This window comes from Triticum aestivum, chromosome 7A, assembly GCF_018294505.1.
Source record: "Triticum aestivum cultivar Chinese Spring chromosome 7A, IWGSC CS RefSeq v2.1, whole genome shotgun sequence".
In the NCBI taxonomy this organism is placed as follows: Eukaryota; Viridiplantae; Streptophyta; class Magnoliopsida; order Poales; family Poaceae; genus Triticum; species Triticum aestivum.
Genome location: NC_057812.1, coordinates 615,349,233 through 615,355,232, shown reverse-complemented (window position 1 = coordinate 615,355,232; position 6,000 = coordinate 615,349,233).

Here is a 6,000-nt window from a genome sequence, read left to right as displayed (position 1 = left end):
GTGGGGGAATCATAGTATCCATTATCCTTTCCTCACCGGGGCAATTCTCCAATAATGATGATCATCACACTCTTATTTACTTAGAACTCAATATTACAACTCGATGTCGAGAACAAAGTATGACTCTATATGAATGCCTCCGATGGTGTACCGGGATGTGCAATGATCTAGCGTAGCATTGACATCAAAAAACGGACAAGCCATGAAAACACCATGCTAGCTATCTTATGATCATGCAAAGCAATATGACAATGAATGCTCAAGTCATGTATATGAAGATGATGGAAGTTGCATGGCAATATATCTTGGAATGGCTATGGAAATGCCATGATAGGTAGGTATGGTGGCTGTTTTGAGGAAGATACAAGGAGGCTTATGTGTGATAGAGCGTATCATATCACGGGGTTTGGATGCACCAGCGAAGTTTGCACCAACTCTCGAGGTGAGAAAGGGCAATGCACAGTACCGAAGAGGCTAGCAATGATGGAAGGGTGAGAGTGCGTATAATCCATGGACTCAACATTAGTCATAAAGAACTCACACACTTATTGCAAAAATCTATTAGTCATCGAAACAAAGTACTAAGCGCATGCTCCTAGGGGGGTATATTGGTAGGAAAATACCATCGCTCGTCCCCGACCGCCACTCATAAGGAAGACAATCAATAAATAAATCATGCTCCGACTTCATCACAAAACGGTTCACCATACGTGCATTCTACGGGAATCACAAACTTTAGAACAAGTATTTCTCGAATTCACAAATGCTCAACTAGCATGACTCTAATATCACCATCTTCATATCTCAAAACAATCATCAAGTATCAAACTTCTGATAGTATCCAATGCACATTTTATGATAGTTTTTATTATACCCATCTTGGATGCCTATCATATTAGGACTAATTTTATAACCAAATCAAATTGCCATGCTGTTCTAAAAGACTCTCAAAATAATATAAGTGAATCATGAGATATCAATAATTTCTATAAAACAAAACCACCATCGTGCTCTGAAAGATATAAGTGAAGCACTAGAGAAAAATCATCTAGCTCAAATGATATAAGTGAAGCACATAGAGTATTCTAATAAATTCCAATTCATCTGTATCTCTCCCAAAAGGTGTGTACAGCAAGTATGATTGTGGTAAACTAAAAAACAAAGACTCAAATCATAAAAGACGCTCCAAGCAAAACACATATCATGTGGTGTATAAAAATATAGCCTCAAGTAAAGTTACCAATGGAAGAAGACGAAAGAGGGGATGCCTTAAGGCATCCCCAAGCTTAGGCTTTTGGTTGTCCTTGAATTTTACCTTTGGGTGCCTTGGGAATCCCTAAGCTTAGCCTCTTGCCACTCCTTATTCCATAATCCATCAAATCTTCACCCAAAACTTGAAAACTTCACAACACAAAACTCAACAGAAAATCTCATGAGCTCCGTTAGTATAAGAAAACAAATCACCACTTAATGTACTGTAATGAACTCATTCTTTATTTACATTTGTGTTAAACCTACTGTATTACAACTTCTCTATGGTTCATACCCTCTGATACTAGGCATAGATTCGTCAAAATAAGCAAACAACACACGAAAAACAGAATCTGCCAAAAACAGAACAGTCTGTAGTAATCTGTAGGTTTCTAATACTTATGTAACCCCGAAAATTCTGAAATAAATTGCTGGACGTGATTAATTTATCTATTAATCATCTTCAAAAAGAATCAACCTAATGGCACTCTCCAGTAAAAAATGGCAGCAAATCTCATGAGCGCTAAAGTTTCTGTTTTTTACAGCAAGATCGCAAAGACTTTCCCCAAGTCTTCCCAAAGGTTCTACTTGGCACAAACACTAATTAAAAGCATAAAACCACATTTAAACAGAGGCTAAATGAATTATTTATTACTAAACAGAACCAAAAAGCAAGGAACAAAAATAAAATTGGGTTTCCTCCCAACAAGTGCTATCGTTTAACGCCCCTAGTTAGGCATAAAAGCAAGAATAGATCTAGGTATTGCCATGATAGTGATAAGGTAAATCGCGGAAACTCATCTCATAGTCCCTACGTTCAGCAGCAAGTTTTCTTTGTGGCAAGCAAAAGTAATCAAAAGGACTAAATTTAATGGGACAAAAGTCCCCAAGATCAAGCTCGGGAGGTATTGGTTCCTCCTTTGGCCCCTCATATTGCACAACCAATTCATCATTATAAGCATTCTTTTGGCAAAAAGTCATGAGCCTTTGTTCAAGAGAAAAACCTAACCCATTATTCTGGACGGCAAAATTATTATTAAGTTCAGAAATCATGTCAAATAGAACTTCGGTAGGAACCTTTTTTCTAAGGTTTTCATTAAAAGCAACATGATCTAAAGATCGTAAGCGCATTGTGTCTTCTTGATAAAAAAGGATTGCTTCTATGGGAGGATGGTCGGCGTCTACCCTACAATGCACAAAAAAATCATTGGCTTCTTTTATTATGAATCTGAAGTCATGAGCTAAAAAGATGGTAGCTTCTCGCTTAACAGAAGAATGCTAAATATTAGAAAATTCTAGAAAAATCATTTGGATGCAAGGGTGCATATGAATAAATTGTCTCTCAAGTTCAACTATGAGCAAAGATATAGCACCCGCAAAACTACTAGTTCTATGGAGAATAGACCCCCCCCCCCATAATAGGTAAAGCACCGGCAGAAGTAAAGAAATCTTGGATAGCTCCTTTTCCAATAATATTACCACTACCGATCCGAAACTTTTTAGTATGCAAAATAGTTGGTTATTCATGAGGATAATCAAAAGCATCAACGTTTTCCATGTTGTTACCACTATCCTTACCAACGATAACCTCCCCAATTTCAGACATGATGGCAGCAAGAGGCAAGCAAAAAGAGGCGAACGAAAAAGAGGGCGAATAAAACGGCAAGGGTGAAGTGGGGGAGAGGAAAACGAGAGGCAAATGGAAAATAATGTAATGCGAGGGATAAGAGTTTGTGATAGGTACTTGGTATGTCTTGACTTGTGAGTAGATCTCCCTGGCAACGGCGCCAAAAATCCTTCTTGCTACCTCTTGAGCAATGCGTTGGTTTTCCCATGAAGAGGAAAGGGTGATGCAGCAAAGGAGCGTAAGTATTTCCCTCAGCTTTTGAGAACCAAGGTATCAATCCAGTAGGAGACTACACGCAAGTCCATCGTACCTACACAAACAAATAAGAACCTCGCAACCAACGCGATAAAGGGGTTGTCAATCCCTTCACGGTCACGTACGAGAGTGAGATCTGATAGAGATAATAAGATAAATAAATATTTTTGGTATTTTTATGTTATAGATTGAAAGTAAAGATTGCAAAATAAAATAGATTGGAAACTTTATATGATAAAAGATAGACCCGGGGACCATAGGTTTCAGTAGTGGCTTCTCTCAAGATAGCATAAGTATTATGGTGGGTGAACAAATTACTGTCGAGCAATTGATAGAAAAGTGCATAATTATGAGAATATCTAGGCATGATCATCTATATAGGCATCACGTCCGCGACAAGTAGACCGAAATGATTCTGCATCTACTACTATTACTCCACACATCGACCGCTATCCAGCATGCATCTAGAGTATTAAGTTCATAAGAACAGCGTAACGCATTAAGCAAGATGACATGATGTAGAGGTATAAACTCAAGCAATATGATATAAACCCCATCTTTTTATCCTCGATGGCAATAATACAAGACGTGTGTTGCTGCCCCTGCTGTCACTGGGAAAGGACACCGCAAGATTGAACCCAAAGCTAAGCACTTCTCCCATTGCAAGAAAGATCAATCTAGTAGGCCAAACCAAACTGATAATTCGAAGAGACTTGCATAGATAACCAATCATACATAAAAGATTTTAGAGAAGAATCAAATATTGTTCATAGATAAACTTGATCATAAACCCACAATTCATCGGATCTCGACAAACACACCGCAAAAAGAGTTACATCGAATAGATCTCCAAGAAGATGGAGGAGAACATTGTATTGAGATCCAAAGATAGAGAAGAAGCCATCTAGATAATAACTATGGACCCTAAGGTCTATAGTAAACTACTCACACATCATCGGAGAGGCTATGGTGTTGATGTAGAAGCCCTCCGTGATCGATTCCCCCTCCAGCGGAGCTCCGAAAAAGGCCCCAAGATGGGATCTCTTGGGTACAGAAGGTTGCGGTGGTGGAAATAGGGTTTCATGGTGGTCCTGGATGTTTTCGGGTATATGGACATATATAGGAGGAAGAAGTAGGTTGGTGGAGCTACGAGGGGCCCACGAGGGTGGGGGCACGCCCAGGGGGCAGGCGTGCCTCCCTGCCTTGTGGCCTCCTCGTTGATTTCTTAATGTCCACTCCAAGTCCTCTGGATCACGTTTGTTCCAAAAATAACTCTCCCGAAGGTTTCATTCCGTTTGGATTCCGTTTGATATTCCTTTTCTGCGAAACACTGAAATAGGCAAAAAACATCAATTTGCACTGGGCCTTGGGTTAGTAGGTTAGACCCAAAAATAATATAAAAGTATATAAATAAGCCCATTAACATCCAACGCAGATAATATAATAGCATGGAACAGTCAAAAATTATAGATACGTTGGAGACGTATCATCCATCACATCATTCTCTAATGATGTGATCCCGTTTATCAAATGACAACACATGTCTATGGTCAGGAAACTTATCCATCTTTGATTAACGAGCTAGTCTAGTGGAGGCTTACTAGGGACACTTTGTTTTGTCTATGTATCCACACATGTATCAAGTTTCCGGTTAATACATTTCTAGCATGGATAATAAACATTTATCATGATATAAGAAATAAAAAATAACAACTTTATTATTGCCTCGAGGGCATATTTCCTTGAGTCTCCCACTTGCACTAGAGTCAATAATCTAGTTCACATCGTCATGTGATTTAACACCAATAGTTCACATCTTTATGTGATTAGTTCACATCTCCATGTGACTAATACCCAAAGGGTTTACTAGAGTCAATAATCTAGTTCACATTGCTATGTGATTAACACCCAAAGATTGATCATGTTTTGCTTTGTGAGAGAAGTTTAGTCAACGGGCCTGCCACATTCAGATCCGTATGTATTATGCAAATTTTCTATGTCTACCATGCTCTGCATGGAGCTGCACTAGCTAATCGCTCCCACTTTCAATATGTATGCAGACTGAGACTTAGAGTCATTCAAATCAGTGTCAAAGCTTGCATCGACGTAACCCTTTACGACAAATTTTTTGTCACCTCCATAACTGAGAAACATGTCCTTATTCCACTAAGGATAATTTTGACCGTTGCAGTGATCCACTCCTGGATCACTATTGTACCCTCTTGCCAAACTCATGGTGAGGTACACAATAGGTCTTGTACACAGCATAGCATACTTTATAGAACCTATGACTGAGGCATGGGGAATGACTTTTCATTCTCTTTCTATTTTCTGTCGTGGTCGGGTTTTGAGTCTTTACTCTATTTCACACCTTACAACTCAGGGAAGAACTCCTTCTTTGACTGATCCATTTTGAACTCCTTCAAAATCTTATCAAGGTATGTACTCATCGAAAGTCTTATCAAGCATCTTGATCTATCTTTATTGATCTTGATGCCCAATGTATAAGTAGCTTCACTGAGTTCTTTCATTGAAAAATTATTATTCAAGTATCCTTTTATGCTATCCAGAAATTTTGTATTATTTCCAATCAACAATATGTCATACACATATAATATTAGAAATGCTATAGAGCTCCCACTCACTTTCTTGTAAATACAGGCTGCTCCAAAAGTCTGTATAAACCATATGCTTTGATCACACTATCGAAGCGTACATTCCAACTCTGAGATGCTTACACCAGTCCATAAATGGATCACTGGAGCGTAAACACTTTGTTAGCACCTTTCGGATTCACAAAAACTTTTGGTTGCATCATATACAATTCATAAAATGCGGCAATTGCTAACATGATTCGGACATACTTT